The 22,082-nt window shown below is 37.7% G+C and overlaps 1 protein-coding gene across 1 annotated transcript in view; it reads left to right on the forward strand.

Annotated features, from left to right (window-relative positions):
• Positions 1-704: 704 nt before the first annotated feature.
• CMKLR2 (chemerin chemokine-like receptor 2) overlaps positions 705-22,082 on the forward strand; it is a 37,823-nt gene continuing 16,445 nt past the window's right edge. The window contains exon 1 of the mRNA XM_015240052.3: positions 705-937. The gene's annotated coding sequence lies outside the window, so the exon portion shown is untranslated. The remainder of the gene's footprint in view (positions 938-22,082) is intronic.

Raw genomic sequence — 22,082 nt, forward strand, 5'->3', positions numbered from 1 at the left:
TGTGCGTTTTTCTGGCAGCTCATCTAACAGTGTTCAATCAGCCGGCCTAACAATGTGTCATGACCTAATAATGTTCAGTTTCTCACATCACGTGGTCAAGCTGATGTTAGACCTTATGAAAATCAAGTTAGCTCTGCAGAGGGAAAGCTAACCACACCGAGGCTGGCTTACTGTCAGCCTCCATGTTTCCCATCCCCTGAATTTCTGAATTCTGAGTCCCGCTTCAGGTACACAGATGTGCCCTCATCTGCCAGGGCCACAGATGAAATGAGAGATAAAAATCAAACCTTTAATTTCCTCCAAGCTTGGAAACTTTTCTCTCAACCCACCTAAGTAAAGAAATAAAAAATAAAACACATAACTTAACTAGTATGTAATTCTGATTCTTCCCTATCAGAAATACACTGAAACCCAGGAAATAAAACCTCTCTGCTAATAAGCCCTATAGTTTGCGGCTCCTTTGACATTTTAGGGTTCTTTTTGTTCTATGGTTGGAATGAAGTTTAACTTGACTTTTCACAAGCAAAAGCCACCCAAACACAGGCGGGACTGGTACCTCCCTCTCCCTGGTTTTCAGCCTGCAGCGTTGAAGCCAACAGCAATAATTTCCATTCAAAAAACAAACCTCAGTTACACATGTGTACACGCTGAGCAAAAGAATTAATTTCTGCAGTATGTTCATTGCTTACTTTTCTCCTGGAATGCATGATGAATTTCTATGGAGGGTAGTGGAGGAAGGGAAGAACCACATTCAAGTGAAACCCAACATCATTCTCCTCTGCAGTGTCATTTCAAAAGCCAGATAAAAGCCAAATGAGGAGGCTGGGAAAAGAGTGAACAACGTAGCTGTTCTGAAAACCACCCTCCATTTCATTCTGGAGCAGGGAGGTTACACCCAGACATCACAAAAGCTTCTCTCTTCACGGAAAATTAACTGGTAAGTGCTGTCTTGTTTATTTTCCTCAAACTGACACGTTTGCAGCTGACCTGATGGGGATTCCTGCAGATTCATTTACAAAGCTGTTTTTGGACTAACTACTAGCTGGCAAAGAAAGAGAAAGGACTCCTGATAGTTTATGGAAAGCTCTCTGTGCAGATTCATATTTTCGGTCCTGTCAAAAGTGTGTAGGAAGAGCAGAACTGGGTTTGCTACAGCTGTGATTAAATCTAAAACACTGAAAGAGAGAACAGAAGGAGGTTGCTAGGGTAGGTGGGGCGGGAGAGCACAGTGAAGAACTTTCAGTCATTTTCTAGGCTTTTACCTAGCAAATTACAGCTCCAAAATGTAGTCGTGATTCAGAAATGTCAAACATCATTTGTGGAAAGCCTACTGTAGAGAAATCTAGTGGGAGGAAATGGTACTCTGAGATGAAAATTGATTTTGCCCTCCTTAGATTACAAGGTAGGAAAAAAAGTTCTAAATTGAGTTGTAATGTGGTTTGATTTTCTCGTCTCTTTTTAAGATGAATAGCTTTGTGCTTCTTCAGGACAAACATTTCTTTGTTGTTGCATTTTTGAAATCTCATAATCAATTGCCTTTTAGAGTAATTGGTATCTGGGCTCATCTAATGAAGGACAAATGGCTAATTGAAGGGAAGGATGTGGGAGAAAATGTTCAGCTAACTTGATTGTTCCTTTGGTAGCCAGATAACTGTAGGCACCAGTTGTTTTATTGTGTGTCATAGTTTGTCCTTTCCTCCAAAGGAAAGCTAATAAAAAACAAACAAAAATTTTATAACTGAGCTTTCACCAGCAATTATTCTCTTAAATTGGACCTTTTCACTTAAAACAAATTCATTCGCCCAAGCTTCCACAAATGTGTTGCTAAATTAATCCACTAGTATTTTTTGTTTTGTTTATGAAGAAGCCAAGGGACTTTCTCTAATTTCAAATTGCCTAATTCAAGCAGTTCCTCTTTCTGAGTAAATTCTCATCATGTTTGCACATCTTCCAGACACTGAATTATTTTTAAGTTTTTTCATGGCCTTTATTTATGATTTTACCTAAGACTTAAGTCCTTTATTTTATAAAAGAAAGTCATACATTTTCTGTGTTACTTTACCACTAATTGTCACCTCCCCGAGATAGATTTTAACCCAACATTCCTCTTTCAAAAGCTATGGCAATTGAAGCAAATCCACGGAAGTAATTTTAAAAGGAGAAAAACTTTATGCTCAAAAATTTTTTTCTGGGTTGCTTATAATTTAAAAAAATCCGAAGCAATCTAAAATATCTTACAGTAGAAAGCTAGTTAAGAAACTTCTTATATATTATCTCAATGAAATATTTTGCAGTAATTATTAAATCATAATTTGGAAGGTTATGTTGCATCATGGATGAGTGTTCATATTAAAATATTAATAATGATTATGCTTATGTAAAAAGTAAATGCAGTTGAAAAACATTGAAGACAAATGGCAAAATTCAGCTACAAAATTAAAAATAGTTGTGTTAAGCTGATGGCGAACTTTGGTGTGCTAATTGGGAACCGATGGTTTGTCAGGGAGGAAAAACTTTTCCTCTACCCTCTTAAGTTCAGTTTCTGAGGGCCTGCGAGTAAAACTGACAAATGACAGATTTTCAAGAGATAACACAAAATTTAATCATGTATTTTTACATACATAGGGGAGTTCACACAAAGATGTGACTCAAAGGGATGGCTAGAATTTTGGGGCCTATATACCATCTTAAGGGGAAGAAAAGAGGGAAAACTTACAGGAAAACAAGTGACTTCTCAATAAGGGAAGGGGAGAGGGAGAAAGGGCACCTGTGGGAAAACAAATGACTTCTTAGGTAAGTGGGCCTTTGGGAGAATAGACGGACAATATAATAATTTTTGTGACAACGTCTGTTTAGGTCTGCTGTGGATACTTCTCAACTCTGGTGATAAGAGACAACCTTTTCTTGTTGTTCCTGGGGAGGAGATTTATGACAATTGAGTTCTTTTGAGTTCTTAGGGGGCCTCAAATGCCTTCTGCTCAAAATAATTTTTATGCCACAGTGGCATAGGCTGGACCCATTCAGGTGATATATCCCTTCTTTTTCCCCAAACTTTCTCTAATAGTCCATTACATGTATAATTTTAAAACTTTGTAATATTGAAAATTCTCATCTATTTTTTTCTTCAGGTCTCAATTTTCATATAAACCACAAAAAGTTAAATTCTTCAATCTGGTAGGGGCTTTTTAGTTCTAATTCACTTGGTTTCTTTGGTGACATTAACTTTAGTAATTTGGTAATTAAATTTAGTAATTAACTTCTCTGCCTCATAAAACTTCTAATGAAACTAGTAAAAGCCAAGACCACAATAAAAACTGATAATATAAAAATTTTAAAGATGGAAAAAACATAACTAGCTAAATCAAGAGTACCAACACAGCAGTCTCTTAAATTGGACAATTTCCAAACATGCCTCAAATCTACGGTTGCACAATATCTTTATACTTGCTATTTTTATTTTGTCTGTCACCCAAGACTTTAATCCCAACTCTGCCTCAAACTTATTTCATAGCTTGAGGCAGAGAAAACTTTCTGGATCTCAGGTTCCTTTCCTCTTGAATAAATCTGATTGGCTAGGGTCCTTCTAGCACTCCAGTCTTCCCACTCTTCCTTTTTTTTAAACAACCTTTCCTTATTAAGTCATTGTTCCGTGTGATGTATGTAATGGGTCCCTAGGACATATACTGGGTACCGAATAAATTGTTGCTGAGACAAATCTTTTATTCAGATTCTATTTTTTCATATTCTTCAATTATCATAGTATGTTCTGATTATTTTATTGATGCTCAAATAAGATGAAAAATGCCCTTCATTGTTTTTAAAAAAAATGATATCAGAAGGAACAAAGTAAACATGAGTCAGGCACAAACTTTTTGCTAGAAATTATGCAGTCCTTCGTTCAGCCTAATGAGTATTATTGGCCAGATGATTAATTAGAGGATGGAAGGGCAAGGGTTAAAATGGGGCCTGGCTTTGCCTCTGGAAGTTTCTCTTTGTGAAGCATACTGATCCAGGGAAGAGCCAACCGGCCAACCTCAATCTCATTGGCCCCTTGTTCAGCAAACACAATCAACTAGCCCTTGTGAATGTGAGTGTGCCAAATGCTGCACACAGCAATTCTTTGCAGGACGAGTGCAAATAAAGATTTGACCTGTGATAAAGGAATTGATCACATCAAATTAGTAAGGTATGTTCGGGTTTTCTGGATGGCTTAAATTTTGTTTTGTTTTGTTTTACTCTGTTTCAAGCAAAGGAAGATGGGAGGTAGAAAGTTTGGTTACTTGTTTGGAAATTGGCTATTTCCTATTCTGGGGGAGGGAAGGGAGTTGTTTGTTTATCATTAACTAAGAGAAGGTAACTATACATGTCATATTCAGTCAAGCAAATTTTTTTTTTTCAGTCAAGCAAATACTGACTGACCTTTCAGCTGGTTTGGTGGGAGAAGACATGGATTTTAATGGAAGGTTCTTGCCCTTAGTAAACTTAGAGTTGTGCTGCCTGGGAGACAGAATTAAATTACTAAATGAAAAGAGTATAAAAAGTGTGTAGTACCTACAAGATACAGAGTTCAGAAAAGGAAGGGATGGATGTGGATGGGAGTACCCAAGTTAACAGCTCATGGAGGACGTGAGACAGTGGGAGAGGTGAGCCTGGTGTCCCATCATGAGTCAAAGTGAGAGGACAAGATTTGAACTAGACTGAGCAACTGATGGGGTGTACCCACCTGAAGTTCTTGTTGGCCTGAGGAGGCTTATGGGAGAACTTGCTAGGAGGGAGGAGCCCAGAACAGCCTTTGACCTTTGAGAGGAGAAGTGGGTGTAAGAGCAGCATGCAATTAAAAATGCTGAGATGCTTCCACTAAAACATCAGGGCACAAGCAGCCCTCTGACAACAACAAAAAATACATATATATAATGGAAGAGAATTCTCCAGTCCACTACACTAACTTCACCCCAGAGCTCTACCCAGCTTTGACAAGGCAGGTAGCCCAGCACTCTGGCAGCACACCTGGTAGAGTCTTGGTGCCCAAGAGGAACAAACTTGTATACAAACACATGTAATTCACCTGGAAGCCCTGGAAATACTTTTCTGTGAACTCTTCTCAAGTATGATCTCTTTATTGGGCAAACATAGTGGATATTGCATCAGCCTATGGAGACAACCCAGTGAATCCTGATTTAAAACTCTAAGTACTACCTCATTTGTGCCCACTATCAACTGGGGAAATTTTCAGGTTACAATAAAAGTATATAGCACTTTACATTTTTCATTGTGCTATTTTTGACCACACTGTGACCTCCATTCTCTAGGAAATCCACACCTAATTAAATTCTGCAATAAAGGTTCTCACTTAAGTCCTGAAAGCCTGTAATACCAGAGTTGCTGACCTACATACAGTATTTCAGAATTTTACCAAGCCGGATAATACAGGTGCACTTAAAGCCAGGCTAACCCAACTAAAACCGGGACATTCCCAAGTGGACTCTGCTTGGGATATAGTTTTTAAATTGAAGACTGAAGCACAGTAGAAAGAGAATTCAGGCTTACCAGTGGGTTAGGTGAACTTTCTTAGAACACCAAAGGCAGGAGATCTTGTTGGTATTGTGAACAAAAATGCAACCACTAGATGACAATGTTCAAAGCGTGGTGAAGTAATTCATTTCATAAAGTTTAACATATAAAGAATTCAATAAGGAGAGGTCAGTCTTCTCTCCTTATTGAATCACGCAGAAGCAAAGCTTATCATGTGTGCTTACAAAGGCCTCATGGGTTACTCTTCAAAGTTATAATTTTGTGTTTCTTTCTCAAAGTTTTTTTTATTTTTATTGAAGTATAGTTGATTTACAATGTTGTGTTAGTTTCTGGTATATAGCATAGTGATTCAGTTTTTTATATATATATATTTATATTTATATTTTTATTTATTTATTTATTTGTTTATTTATGTATTTATATTCTTTTAATGCAAGAAACAAAATATTAAGAACTGTCCATGGTCCAATGGACCTTGTAACAGCCTATAATGAAAAAGAATATGAAAAGATATATATATATGTACAACTGAATTGCTATGTTGTACACCAGAAATTAACACATTGTAAACTGACTGTACTTCAATTAAAAAAAAAAAAAAAAGAACTGCCCGTTGTCAACCAGCTAGTATAATAGCTGAATTTAGTGTAATAACTGAATCAGTTGGAGATTGTAGGGATGAAAAACTTTTCCCTTCTTCCCTTCTAAGTCCTTTGGCTGACCTAATAATTATGCTGACACAAAACAGATTAATAGGAGAAAAATTTAATTTTGTATGTACAAGAGTTCACATAATGTGAGATTCAAAGAAGTAGCCAAAGCAGACAGCTTTTATATCTTTGAGGCAAAGAAACAATAAACTCTGTGAAGAAGTGACAAGACAAAGAAGTTTGCATTTGAGGTCGCGGAGACATAACAAGTTTTGTTTATATAGGCTTCTTGGCCCTAAACTCTCTGTTTCTGGGGACAGGGATGCCTTCTACCCTTCTGATATGGGGAGGGTACCTTTCACATTGGAGATTTATTTCCTGCTTTCAGGGGGACAAAAGGGAGTCAGAATATTCTTATACCAACTGTTTCTCAGGTAACTTTAATTCAAAATAATCAGTATGCCAAAGTGGCATATTTGGGTGGACATATTCTGCTCCCTTTCAGTATAGTTTCTCCATTTCAAATGCTTTATACAATCACATATAACAGACCCTATTATTCAACGAAAAGTGTTCATTACATGCATATGTAATATACTCATTACAAAAGTGTTTGAGGAACACTAGGGGGTGCATGAGGGCTTGGAATAAAGGCAGAGTTAATATTAAAAAGGGAGGACATCCTGGGGAAGGACTTTTGCAAGGAGCTATGCAGCCTAGCAGCTTGGAAAAGATAAAGAATCCAAGCCAAGTCTAATAATGTGTGCTGGGTTGAGTTTTCATTAGGATCTAAAGCATGAAAAATAATTTGTATATTAAATTAGATCATTAGACCTAGAAGAAAATGCATATAGATAGGCATACTTAATTTTTCATAAAACTTTCTCTTTGGCAGTTTGTAATGAGAAACCTCTATTTGAGTGGAAAACATCTGGTAATGGAGTGTTCTGCTTCATTATATAACTAGGAGTTGACAAAATTGTTTTTTTTTTTATTTTAAGTTGGGTTGTACCATATAAAAATGCTGTTATTTGACCTTGACCATTTTTGACCTGACAAAATGGCATGCTTCAACATAAAATAAGGATTACTAATTTAATGAAAATAGTAAGATGTATTTATGTATTATTTGTTTTATTACATAAATACTTGTTTGATTTGTGTGTTTTATTTATGCACATTATAGAGTTAACTATGTTTAACATTAAACATACAATATAGTTCTGAGGATTGAGAAAGCGCTTCCTCCTTGATTCACTTAACTTTTATTGAGCACCTGTTATCTTTCCTGCACTCTACTCTGTGCTTGAGATATAAGGATGAGTAAAACTTAGTCTTTGCCCTTGAGGCGCTCACAGTTTATTTCGCAAGGGAGATAAACACATTAACGGATAATTACTGGGTTAAGAAGGAAATCTCTGAAGTCACACAGACCCAGAAGTCTTGTCTAGGCTTCACCACTTTTGCTAATTGCCCAACCCCTTTTAGCCTCATGGAAATAATAATAGTGCCTCACAGGGTTGCTGTGAGAATTAAATGTGAAAATGCATGTAAAGTTACTTAGCAATGTAGTGTACTTAACAAGCACTCAAGAAATGTTAGGTATTTCCTTAATGTGTTAAATGGTATTATATAATTAGGTATGCTTTGTATTTGCTTTCTTTTGAATTCAGTTAGGTAAACTGGTTTTAATTATAAGCAATAGATTATTAGATAACAGGTTTATAGTGAAGTAATTTGCTCCTGATAATAGTTTGGAGAAAAATCTCATCATCCAAGTAGGAACTATTGTCAGTCAAGTCTCGGTCTAGTTAAGTGGCCGGACAGATTCAGCACATCTCTGGGGAGTGAAATTCGACATTCCTTTGACACCATTAATAAGAAAGAGGAACTGGGAACAGGACCTAATGGATTTGATGATAATTAAGACCTTTAATTCCTCCTCAAACTCATCTTTGCCTTCTCAGATAAATGTAAATGTTAATTGCTGCCAAGATACCCATGGGCATGAATGTCTTTTATCAAAAACCACTGAATCTTCATTCTGCTAGTCAATAAATATTACTGAACTCTGTTCTTTGCCCGGCACTGTGCTAGGCTCTGGGGGGTATGAAGGTAAACAAAACTATAGTCGGGTGGAGGAGAGACATTCCTCAAGTAAGCATTCAAATATATAACTAAAAATTGTAAGTGAAGAGTGAGACGTGTAGAATAGATAAGCAAGATGATACTGTATAGCACAGGGAAATATATACAAGATCTTGTGGTGGCTCACAGCAAAAAAAATATGACAATGAATGTATGTATGCTCATGTATAACTGAAAAATTGTGCTCTACACTGGAATTTGACACACGTTGTAAAATGACTATAACTCAATAAAAAATGTAAAAAAAAAAAAAGAGTGAGAGCAGAGACCTGATTTAGGTTGGGAGATGGGCTTGTAGAGGTCAGAGAAGACTTCAATTAGGAAAGTAATATCTAAAAACACAGCTTACCCTTTAGAAGAACTGTTGATTTTCCCCTTAATTCCAAACCACCATCAAGTTCAGGAAATATGACCTTAGTCAATTCAATTGTTTTGTTACCTTATAGAAAATATGAAGTTTATATAAATTATTTATTCTATTGCCCAACTGTATAGATAATATTAAATATGACTTTTCTGTTTGATTGTCATTTTGTCCAAATGGGTTTTCATTTCATTGCCTCTATTCAAAATAAAACCATTCTCCCTTGGGGTGATTTTATCCATTACAGTTCTTTACATAAATCAACCAAGAAGATGGAAAAATTTAGAAGATAGTAGAATGACCATCTTCTATCCTTGCCTGGGAGAGATTCCTTGCTCTGAAATGATAACTCATGTTTAAGCATAGCATTTCTCCTTGGTTTGCCTTTTGCTTTTTGAGAGATTGAATAGGGAAGGAGGAATTTCAGCATCTACTTAAAACTGCTTATTTTGTAGAAGGGATTATAATATACCAAACACTGTTTAAAAGTGGTGTTTTCAGATTTTTCCAGGAATGTATTCATCTCCCAGAACACAGGAGTGGGTGGGGGAAATGATTGTGGAGAGTGTTTCTCCATTTTAATTTTTTATTAGATCATTTACAAGAATATTCACACTCATTGATTTCAGCCTTAATTAAACAAAAGCTTGATTTATTAAAAATGAGATTTTCTAGCCATGTCAAATGGAATCTGCTCAAATCCACTGAGTGCCCTTCAATAATTTCCTAAAGAATGACCATTTCTTCCTTTTTACACTTTTCTCAGTCAGTAAATAGCTCATTCATCAAACTTAAGAGGATGCCCAAACAGAGTTTCTTTGGAAAAGCTGGAGGTTTTTTTGGTTGGTTTTGTTTTTTGTTTTTACTAAGCCAGGGAACTGATGCAGTTTCTAGCCAGTTGGATTACAGCAAGAAGCCCGGCTACCTGGTACCGATCTTCATCACAAGAAATGAACTCATCTACATGAATCATTTGATGTAAAATAAATAAACTCCTTTAAGCAGAACATCACCAGAGGATCAGAATGTCCTGCTTTGGGAAGGAAGAAATGAGCATAATGTAGCTTTACTTAACAACAGGAAACCCTTGTTGCTGCCAGTGGTATCTTTCAACTAATGTTTTCTTTTAGGATGAAACATAAATCCAAATGTTATCAAAACCATTTACAAATAATATCAAACAAGCTCTCTGACTAGAGACAGTGATCATTAAATTTTGGAAGCCCCCAAATTTGCTCCCTTTCAACAAGGCCATATGTTAGTTATGTGAATTATTTCATAATACACCCTAATCAAAGGATGCATGAAGTAAGATATAACAATGATATTTCACAATTCTTGAGCACTTACTATGAGCCAGGCACTGTGCTAGGGCACGTATATACAGTATCTTGTGTAATTCTTACAACAGTGGTTTACTAGTGGGGTTTCTCCCCAGATCACAGATGAAGAAACTGAAATTGATTGTAATCAAAAAATGATACGGTGCATATGAGCACCGTCATTGATTTGCTATTGTAGAGGAGGAAAAAAAGTATCTTTTCTTCTTCCTCTTCTAAACTGTCAGCTGGGGCCCCTATAACAAAGGATAGTTTAACAGGAGAAGAGCATACACATTTTTAAATGGGAGTTTTACATGACATGGGAGCCTTCAGAAGAAAATGAAGATTTGAGGAACAATTAAACTTGACTGTTTTTATGCGTACTGGATTTGATGAAAAGTGGAGAGTCATCGAAAAATGTGATAGGACAAAAGGGGTGTGAGCTAAGGGTGGTAAACTGGGGGACACTCAGCAAGGCTTGTTCATTCAGATGTCCCTCAGCATCCCTCCTTCCTTGGAGATAAAGATGCTCCCTTCCTAAGGGTACAGGAAGGGCACCTCTCACATGAGGATCTGTGTCCTGACTCAGGAAGTTCAGAAGGTCCTTCCTGCATCTGCTGTTTCTCATATTCTTTCAGCGTAAACTATTCTATATGCCAAGGTGCCATATTTTTAGCTGGCGTGTCTTTAACTTCATCAGTAATTGTGTTGGATTGGAGTGGGGGGAAATGTGAAGTAGTACCTACAAATAAGAAAATATGAAAGGAGACTGGAGACAGAAGAAGATTATAGTAATAATAGACGACTGTGTATCAGACCCTGAGCTTCACTCAGTTGCCTCATTTCCTCCTCACAGCTGCCCAATAAAGTAGATATTTTTATTACCCCTATTTCTACAGATGGAGAAATTGAGGCTTAGAGCTTCTGACTGACTTCCCAAGGCCACCCAGATGGGTAACAAGTGGCCCTGTAGTTACAAACCCGCTTCTGTCTGACTCCAGGGCTCTCGTTCTTAACCACCATACACTGCCCGGAAAGGCTTGGGATCCCTTCTGGATACATCAAAGCTCATGGTGAGGATAGACGGTGGCGTAGAGAGTGGTTTAACCAGGTGACAGACGGGAAAGAAGACAGACATGGAAGCCTGGAGAAGGGAAGGTGGAGAAAGTCAAGTCTGCATAAACACCCTGATGGGTTTAGACATCCCAAGGGCGAGCCGAGGCGAGGGCCGGGGAAGGTGCTCATGAGACGGAGCTGGGACTTCACAGGGAGCTGCTGCGACTTCTCTCCATCCCCCTCTGGTGAGGCGGGAAGTGTCTCCTCAGGCCGGGAAAGGCATTCTGTGTTCTCAGACTGCAGCCTTGATCAGGCAAAGTGCCACATCTAACCATTTATTTTGGAGTTTGGGGATGGCTGGAACACTGGCTTGGCTCTCTTCCTCCATTTGAGTAGCTGCCGAAGGGATTAAGTGGCCTCAGTCTGACTGCAAAAAAAAAAAAAACAAACAGAGAGAGAGAGAGAGATAAAAGGAAAGCTGCACATATCTGAATGCTGCGTTAATGTCCTGGCTGTGTAAAACAGTTGTATTAATCTTGCTTATTGGCCTTCTGATTCCAATAGTCATATTAAGGGCCTCATTTCTAACATTCCGTCCTTAAGGAGAACAGATAGGAATGAAGGATGAAGGGAAAAGAGAGATCTCGGGATCCCTAAAGAAAGAGCTTTGCTCAGCAATACAAACTTATGGTGATGCCAGAGTTCTCCCTCCTTAAGCCCTTCCTGCTTGCCTTGTACTGTACCCAGACCAAGCCTCCAGCCCCACCCCACCCCTTCCTCTAAATGAGTGTTTCCCCCATCCTGCTGTTCAGTTCCATCATTATCCTAGAAGGGGAAGGTAAGTTTAGGTTTTAGAATCTTGAGTGAGCCAGAAAGAAACTACATACACACTTAAAAAAAACACCTTACCACATCCCTGCCCACCTCTCCCCACTCTCATTTGTGCTCTCAAGGTCGGACTAATACTTTTGGACTAAAGACTTATTAAAAAACCATTAAAAAAAAAACAAGTAGATCGTGACTCACATACAAATATAAAGTTAACCTGTTTCAAAGGTTTTATTCAACTCATTAATTAATGATAGAATCAGTCAGATGTTACAATGGGTTAAAAGGAGAATCCATAGTATCACACATACATAGACCATCAGAAGTGTCTAAATGATTTATAGGGCGTGGGGTAGGGGTATAGCTCAATGGTAAAGTGTGTACTGGGTTCAGTACCTCCATTAAAAAACAAACAAAAAAGAAATGATTTATAAACAGTTGCAAAACTGGTCAATATTTACAGGGCAATAATTAATTACATTCTACTAGCCACAATTCATTTATATTTCTCAAGACAAGACTGTTTGCATTATTATAAGTTGTCTACAACTTGCACAATTGTAAAACACACAAAGACAGTGACAGGCAGAGAGAACCTGAAATAAATCATATTTTTCAGGATACCCACATATCATAAATCATGTCTTACAGTGTAGCTGTGTAGTAAGACCACTGTACTGAGTGTCCTTCCAGTGTTCCACTTCAACGTGTCAAGAAGTTGAGGAGTCTGGTCCTTTCTAAGCAGTATTGTAAGACGTCACCTTGAAAACACTTCAGATAATTGGCTGGTCTGTTAGCTACAAGGATCCTTTTCATTATTCAATGCAAAATAACTAATTACAAATTTAAACAAATTATTTTGAATAAAAAGTTGCTTAAGGAGCAAGCAGCTTTCTAGATTTGAAAATGAGGAGGTGGGGGCTGGGCAGGAGGATGAAGATGAAAAATTGAAGGTTCTTGGTGGTACTGAGCTTGACTTCCTCTGACTCTGAGTTGGAAGTAGAAATAGTAAGGATGGTGAAGTAGGATATAAAGGGTCACCTGAAACAACAGCAGAGTGTGCCTCAGGGGACACTTGCCGGTCAGGACCCTGGTGAGCCTCCAGCACCATCAGCAAGCCCTGGGTGGTTTGCCAGGAGGTCATGATCATGGCCAGACTGTTTTGTGGCTAACACTTCCACCCAGGCCCATGTGGGCAAACATAACTGATGCCGCGGCTGCTGTGCCCTATTTCCACATCTGTTTAGGTTCCTCTTGGTTCTTGCTCCAGTCCCAGTTTCTGCATCCTGACTCCTGGCTGCCCTGTCTCCTGCAGCGTTATTATTTCCAGCCTCCTTGAGTGAGTATTAACATTTTACTAATAAACAGGCTGTCTTCTCTGATATATGGCTTCAGCTAGCCTCCTGACTTCATTCCTCCACACGTGGTGGAGCGTCAGTTCTACTGGCTTCAAGTCAGCTTGATCTTACCCTCCTAAGGTGGGTCCTCCCCTCCTAAGCCCTTAGCTGTGGTTGCACCTCTTCCCTCAAGGTCACTCTGCACCTGAGCCCCCTAACGGGCTTGCACTCAAAAGGCTCTCAGCTGCTTCATCTGGGAACCCAGAAATACGACCTCAAATTACTTCCTGGCTCAGCTTCACTCAGATTAACTACTTTGGTGCTGAAATAATTCCAGAATTCTAATTCTCCCAACCTGCAACGAGAAAGAGAAAGTAAGCAAAAAAAGAAAAAAAAAAAAAAAGAAAGAAAAGAAAACCAAATTTAATTTTGGCCATAATGGTAGGGCTTGGTGTTCAGTAGGTAAAATTATTTTTCTTTTTCGATTTTTTTAGACTTTTTTTATTGAGTTATAGTCATTTTACAATGTTGTGTCAATTCCCAGTGTAGAGCACAATTTTTCAGTTATACATGAACATACATATATTCATTGTCACTTTTTTTTCTAAAATTATTAATCTGTATCAAGATCACTTTTACTTTTGAACTTCCTTGCTTGTTCCTTCAGCAGGTATTTACTGAGCATATTCCATAATCTAGCAACTAAAGATATAGTAGAGAATTTTAAAAAGGCAAAGTTCTGGTACTCAGAGTTTACGCTGTATACCTAAGAGGCTTTCTTAGAATGAAGAGGTAAATAATTAATTATTTAAAGAGTTCTGCTTTATAGGGGGGAAACTTTAAGAGTCTAATTGGTATTCTAATCTGTGTTCTCTCAGTTAATCACAGATAGATTAACCAGAAAACTCAGGGCAGCAATTGAAATAAAGGCATAATCTCCAAAAGTTATAGTCTTACAAGCCTTAAAGAGGTAAGCGATATCAAACATCCTGGCCTATATTTTTTCCCAACTTTTTATTATGAAAAATTTTAAACATTCAGAGAAGTTGAAAGAATAACAGAGAACAACCATGTACCTATAACCTACAGTTGTTAACATTTTGCTATATTTGGTTGATGTATAATTATTTATATATGAATGTGTATTTTTAAAATTTATCTGAAAATAATTTCAAGCTTACAGAAAGGTTGCAAGAAAAATACAAAGAATCCTCTCATATCCCCTTTACCTAGATTCACCAATTGTTAAGCTTTTGCCCCTTTTGCTTTTATATTCTCTCTATGTATGTGTGTAGGTAATTTTTATGAACCATTTGAGAGGAAGCAGTGTACATCATGTCCCAGATACCCTATATTTTTCAGTGTCTCTTTCCTACAAATACAGACATTCTACCTAACTACTGTGTACTTCTCAGTGACAGAGAATTTAAAATTGATGCAATACTTTTTAAAATCTAATCTATGATCCATATTCCATTTTTGTCAGTTGATCCAGTAATGTTCTTTTTAGCCTTTTGTTTTTCTCCAGTGTAAGATGCAGTCCTGCATCACGTATCACATTTAGCTGTCATGTCTCTTGAGTTTCTTTTAATCTAGAACATTTCCACAGTCTTTCTTTGTCTTTGACAACATTGGCATTTTTTAAGAAAACGGAACTTAAAAAAAAATTCATCATTTGGAGATTGTCTGATACTCATCTTCTGTTTCAGATTCAGTTTTCCTAGAAGAAGACTTTGACACAGAGTTTAATGATCAGCTGTTTACTAAGTCAGGCCCGTAGGATCAATACCTATGTGTGGGATGGGGGGAGGGGGAACAGCACAACTGGGCAGAGGGAGAAATTGAGCTGCAAGCTAGGATGCACAGCCATAGCTGACTCTAGGTGGACCTCTGAAGCTAAAATGGACCCATTAGAATTATTCCCCCATTGGGCCAAAATGGACAGGCCTTTCTGTTTCCACCTCAATCATCATTGGAGGTTGGCTACCCTAGAAGGACTGACCTTGGGCAATGGGCTCTATATAATAGCAGCAGTGTCTGAAATGCGCTTAATTGGAGCCTGTCTCTTGACAGCTCTCCCAGGAATTAGGGCAACAGGTTTGTCATTGAAGGGTGATCTGGACAATGCATTCCCATTCACATTTCATGATTAAAATCAGATCATGCATTCCAGCTGGACAACTGCCATGTGTATATATTTTTCTGAATCTTTTGAAAGTTAAGTGATAGACTTCAGCCCTAAAAACTTCAGTACACACCCACAAAAAAGAATATTCTCCTACAAAGCAACATCATTAACAGGCCTAAGAAAATGAAAAAAATCTTAATGATATCCAATCCATATTCAAATTACCCCTATTATCCTTAAAATATCTTTTATATCTTTTTAAAATCAGTATCTAATCAATGGTCACACTAAAATCCTTTTTTTCTTTTTTTTTTTTTTTCCGGTCTTTTAATCTGGAAAAATCCTCTTATTTGTTTTCTCATGACAAAAACTTTCTAAGGAGACGACATCTGATGTCTTGAAGAAACCTCCTATTGTTCAGAGTGTTTTTTGGGTTTTTTTTTTGCAAATTTCTAAGTCATAAGACAATTACAAGAACTGAGGAAAATACCATTTGCTTTTTCTTAGGTGATTTTAAGTATTAATACAGATAAAATAATTTTTAAAGATGTGGACTATCTTTGTTAGAATAACAATTGAAGGCCTGTTTTTACATCCATTATTAATTAAGAAGAGTCACAGAGAAGAAAAAAGATAATTTTTGTACCATTTTTATTATGTATTTATAAAATTGAGTTAACCCAGTGTTTGTGCATTTGTGTGTGTGTGTGTGTGTGTGTGAAAATATAGCCTGATTCTATTCCACTTTCACATCGTCTTCTCTAACAAAGCATGAAGCAAAATAAAAAGCTGCTTGTTTTTTTTTTTTGTAATTTGCTAGTGAGAACAAGAAATGTAAGAATTATATTGTCTTCTTCCATCATATCATGTTGTATCGTAATCATATTATATTATATTGTTACTAAATCTTCTTTAGTCCTTTAAATGTAGCACTTGCATTATAAGCAGTGCTAATCCTCTTAAAATATTATAACTCCTTCATTATAACAAATTAAGAAAGACATGGGACACAAGAATCTTTGCAGATTATTTCCAAACAAGCTTCTTTACTTAATGTCCTTCAGTTGAGCTAGTTATGAATTTTTCTGATGGAAAAGAAGTATGCTTCTACCAGTTTCATTTATCAAAATTCTTTAAAAATTTGCCAGCGGTCACCACCTTGACAGCTGACAAAAATATCTTCCTGTCTCCTCACTCCTTTCTTCTTTTTTTTTTAATTGTCTTTTTTATTTTAATTTTTTTGTTGTTGTGGGGGAGGTAAGTAGGTATGTGTATTTATCTGTTTTTAATGGAGATACTGGGGATTGAACCCAGGACCTTAAATAAGCTAGGCATGCGCTCTACCACTGTACCCTCCCCACTCTTCCTTTTTTTTTTTTAATGGAAAGAATGTACTCTTAAAACTGTATTATAGGACCTATTTTTATCCAAACTAAGATCTATCCCGTAAAAATTAAAGGAAGTGGGAAGTCTTTAATATAAAAGATTATACAATTTTATGTGTGATAAATATAAAACTAGTTAATGTTATGAATAGTATATAAGATATAATGGAGAACGGGTCAATTTTGCCTATTTTGAGCCAGATTTTGATTTGGTACCACTTCTTGAGTACTCATTATGTTTAAGTCCCTGTGTTGGATCCTTTGATGAGTCACAAATTTAATTGATTAATTGATTCATTTATTTATTCATTTTCACGTTTATAGTCTCCGGGGCTAAAGCAAGTTTAGGAGGGAGAAGAAAATGGTGGAAAAATACAGATTTTCCCATAGGAGTTTAACCATTAAATGGTCTATATTCCTCTTCTTAAATTTCATAAGCTTAATTTTTAAAAGAACGCCATGCTATTTGGCCAAGTGGTTTTCAGGTACACAAAGTGTGCCAATTCTAATCTCTGTCCAGGAGACATCAGCAAAAGCGGTGGAGTAAGGACCTCAGAACATTCTCTCTTCCACAGAAGTAACAAGAAACTGGCGAAATAGTAAGAATCAAATTTTTCAGAACTCTGGAAATTACCCAAAGGCTTGCAACAATCTGGGGGTGTTTATTTTTTAAAAAGAAGAAGGAGAAGAAGGGGAAAGACAGAAAGAAAGAGAAACAGCTCAATCTCAGTAAAAGAGGTGAGCTTTGTGGCGTTTTTACCTTGCCCTAGTCCCATCTCAGATTCTCCTGCTTTGTAATATTCTTGAAAACAAATACCTGCATTCATGGTGAAGACCAGCAGCCTGACAGCCACTGGAAGGAACAGAAAGGGGCTGGAGCTCCTTCAAATCTTCATCCCCAGAGAATTATTACATGACCTGTCTTTCGGTTCCCTGGAAAAATCCCACTTGCAAGACCGTCTATTTGACTTAACTCAGAGCTCAATCAGCGTGAAAAGATTTTTCCCCGTGAGTATTCATCAAAAACAGTTACAGGCGGTTACTTAACTTTGCAGCTGCCTGAGGTGATGGATACCAGTCGGGGGAAAGCATTAGATCAAATGAAAAATTAAAAAGAAAAACGGAATGAGACATGCAGAGGGGCTTTGGGAAACTTCTGAATCAAGAAGGCCCATGCATGTGTAGGGTTGTCCTCGTGCCTAGGGCTCTGTGTATTGCCAAGAAAGACTTGCAGAGGCCCTAAGCTCTCACCTCTGGATGACCTTGAGGCTCTGTGCAAGGAAAGTGGAGGTTAAGGCAGAAATGAAAACGCACTCCCAACATGCACACAGAGCCTCTCACCAAATATTGAGCTACTTATTGTTTCTGGCATTTAAGGAAATTTCCAAGTCCTACATTATACTTTCTGAACTTTGCACGGTGGTAACCATAAAGGGAAGGTCACATGGGCCATCGGACAGCCAGTAACTTTGATGTCACTAGATTTCTGCTCCCATTTCAGTTCAGGCCACTAAAAATTTTCCTTACTTTCTTGCCAGCTCAGCCATACATTTAAAGAGATGGGCTATTACTTTGCACTTGCATCTTTGGGAAGGATCTGCCTTCACTGTCATTTCACATCTGACTGTAGCAAGGCGGGAAAAGTTATTATGCAGTTTGCCTTACTGAGCCATCTCACTTGTCTTTTTCTACTGTCCAGCCTCGAGCCAGGCTTGAACCAGCTGCCATTTACTCCTCTTGTCCTTGAGGGGCCCCAGGAAGTCAGACAGTCCCCTCTCCCTCAGGATCTGACTCTACCCACTTCTCTTGTCACACATCTCTCCAACTTCCATATTCTTTGCTCCACAAAAATTTATTTTTATCTTTATAAATAGTCCTTTACTATTAATCACTAGAAGGAAATAGGAGATAACAGAAACCATGAACAGTATGAGAAATTTACAGGCATTGCATAACTTTACAGAAGGTCTTACAATCATGGTCTTGATGTCCTGCTAAGATGCTTTTTGTCTTCCAATTTTATTCTCTTAAAGAGTTTTCCATATTCAGGTGAAGACCACAGGGACCCTGTTTTCAAAAATGACCCTTCCTCCTAAACCAAAGAAGTAAGGGCTTGTGGATAATATCAAGACAGAACAATAGATGTCCCTCTGCTCTCCAGAGGGTAATTGGCACCTCTGAGAATCACCAGATTGTGTGATACCCAAATCAGTCCTCTTCTGTCCTGATTAGGACTATTATGGCATTATTTCATAATTCTCTATTATTATATGATCAAAACATCTGAATATAAACTAGATTCTGATTGTGGATCCACTTTTAATAAAGGAAAAAACTTCATACAATTATGAAAAGAAACATGAGTAAGAATTGTGGATCCACTTTTAACCACCTGGTTAACTCAAGGCTTTATCCCCTTCTGAAACTCTGGAGTTGATGTATGTTAGATCTCCTTACTCTTTACTCCTCATTTTTTGGCTTTTCCTTCATATCTTCCATCTCATTGTCTCTCTGTGCCACATTTTGGATAACTTGTTCAGATATGCCTTCTTGTTTACCTTCTCCCTTCAATTGGGTTTAAGCTACAATTTATTAAATTAAATTTCACGATTAACTTTATAATTTCTAGAAGTTCTATTGATTCCTTATAAAACTTTCCTTGCCCAAAGTAGGTATTCTATCTAAAATTCTAATGGTTATTGGAGTTTCTGTCTTTAGTATTCAGGCCTTTTAAAGTGTTCTGCTAAGTTTCTATTTTCTCATGTATAAAATGAAGGCACTAAAGTAAATGATCTCTAATATTCCATCTCACTTTAAAGACTACGATTCTATGATCTTTAGCCACCTTGATTCCATCTTCCTTCAAAGAGATTACTGATTTGTAAAGGAAGAACTCCCATTCCCCAAGCAATAATGGCAAGCTGAAAAAGAGTGAAAGTAATAGAAATGACAACCAGATCTTTGAGGGTGAATGTGGGACATAAGAAAATTGTTTCTCTTCACTGTCCATCACATATGAAAGAACTATTATGATGTTTTCTCTCTACCCTCCATATCGCCCCATCCCTCTAAAAACCTAGCAGAGGCAGCACTGCATACATACACTGATTGATAGAAGACCACGGCTAAGCCACAGAACCAGAACTGTACATCCTGACCCGTGGTAGGGAGAGTCATCAAACTGCATCAAGTATAACAGAGTAGCCAAAGCATAGTTTAAGGGTTGGCAGAACTTTAGATGTCAAGTCCAGTCACATCTGATGCCTGAAAATCCTTCAATTTATGGTTGTCTCATTAAACATCTCCAAGTATGAGAAATGTACCGTCATCTGACAGAGCTTTGTACTGGACTGAAGGCTCCATGGCTTCAGCTTATTGTCATTCACTACTGTTTCACCAGCTCCTAGAACACATAGCAGATGCTCAGTAAATATGTATTAACTGAATAAATACCAACTTTTAACAACTGTAATCTTTAGACAGTTTTGCCTCATGTTGAGCTAGAATGTCTCTTTTCCCTCATATTATTTGCTTTACTCTCTGGCTAAATAAAACAGTTCCCTCCGCATGCAGGTCCTTAACGCAGCTGAAAAAAGTTACCCTGTTCTTTCTTTTCCAGGGTAAATAGCTTCCACCAGTTCATTCAACGTTCCTCCCATGATGTCATTTTAAGCTTTCTCCCCATCCTGTTCGCTCTCTTCTGGACGTGCTCCAGTTCATCATTGTTCATCACAAGCTGTAACTCCCGGAAAAGAACTTAGTACCCCAAGGTGCACTGTGACCAGCTCAAACAGAGTTGGACCAACACTCCCCCAATTGTATTAAACAGCCAAGGGCAAATTCAGCCAAGGGCAAATTCACCCAAGGAGAAAGCTTTTATCTGGGCAGAAATTTAGCAAGTCTAAGTGTTAGAAGAGGTCACCAAAGGGCACCGATCTCAGTTCCTTTGATGAATGTTGCTCATCCCGTAGAAATGTAGGTGAAGGTGGTTGATTGGGACATCTGGGCGTGTCACATCAGCTCTCTTCTCGTGGATGGTGAAAAAGCACCAAATAAGCCATTAGTCCTTATTATGTACCTCTTTAATGTAGGCTTACCAAATCCATTTTAGGGAAATAATTCAGGGCCTGTAACTGCTGCCTAAGCACATTAGAGCTGGGAAAACCTGTCGGAGAAGATGATCCGCTTTGTGCTATAACTGGCATGAAGTTCAATGCAGGTGTTGCTTAACAAACGAATTCTGAAGTGAAAGGAGATGGGTAACTTCTAAAGAATACTCTGGACACTGCCTTTCAGTCCCATTTCCCAGGTCAGTATGGTAGAATTAGATTTTTCTAGAAGTAACAGAATGGCCATTCGGAATATCTCTTTCCAGAACCTTCAAAACTTTGCTATCTTGAATGCAAGTAAAACTAAAGTGTTTTTGACTCAAGATGTCTATGGTTACTATTAATATGACTAACAATAGATGGTTTTAAAGTTGAGCTTAGACTTGCCAAGCATTTTTCTTTTAATAACTAGTCATGTGAGTTATTAAACATGCTTTCAGGGAATCAGACTTTAGGCTTGAAGTGGCTTGTCTGACTTTACCTTGTTAGAGAAAATCTGTGATGAACAGAAAAGATAGAGAAACCTGTTCTAGAAGGAGAATTTTTGAAAAGAAATTTTATTGTATCAAGTGGTTCGCTACTGAGTTCCTTCCAGGTTCCTTGTCAGGAAATAAACTAACTGCATTATGTTTTAATGACAGGGTATTGAATAACTTGCGTAGGTGCCAAGATATTTTCTGACTGCTTTCTTGGACTTGAGTACTTGGAGAAGTACTTGGCTTTTGAGTTATCCAAAACGCTGTCCCCGACTCATGATGATGCAACTTAGGATTTTTTGACTTGATAATGGTGCAAAAGCGATATATGTTCAGTAGAAATTGTACTTCGAACTTTGAATTTTGATCTTTTCCCAGATGAGTGATCTTTTCCCAGCAGCGGTCACAGCCCCAGCCACCCCATCACGAGTATAAAACACTGATACACTTAGAACCCTTTTGTGCCCAGGCAACCATCTGTTTTAAACTTTCAGTACAGTGGTCAATAAATTACATGAGCTATTCAAGACTTTATTATAAAATAGGCTTTGTCTTAGGTTATTTTCCCCAACTATAGGCTAATGTAAGTGTTCTGAGTACATTTATGTTTGGCTAGGCTGAGCCATGACATTTGGTAGCTTAGGTGTAGTAAGTGCAGCTTCGACTTATGGTATTTCAACTTATGATGGGTTTATCGGGACATAACCCCATCATTAGTAGAAGAAGATCTGTACTGAGACCACAGGG

The sequence above is a fragment of the Vicugna pacos genome, chromosome 5 (genome assembly GCF_048564905.1).
Source record: "Vicugna pacos chromosome 5, VicPac4, whole genome shotgun sequence".
Classification (NCBI taxonomy): domain Eukaryota; kingdom Metazoa; phylum Chordata; class Mammalia; order Artiodactyla; family Camelidae; genus Vicugna; species Vicugna pacos.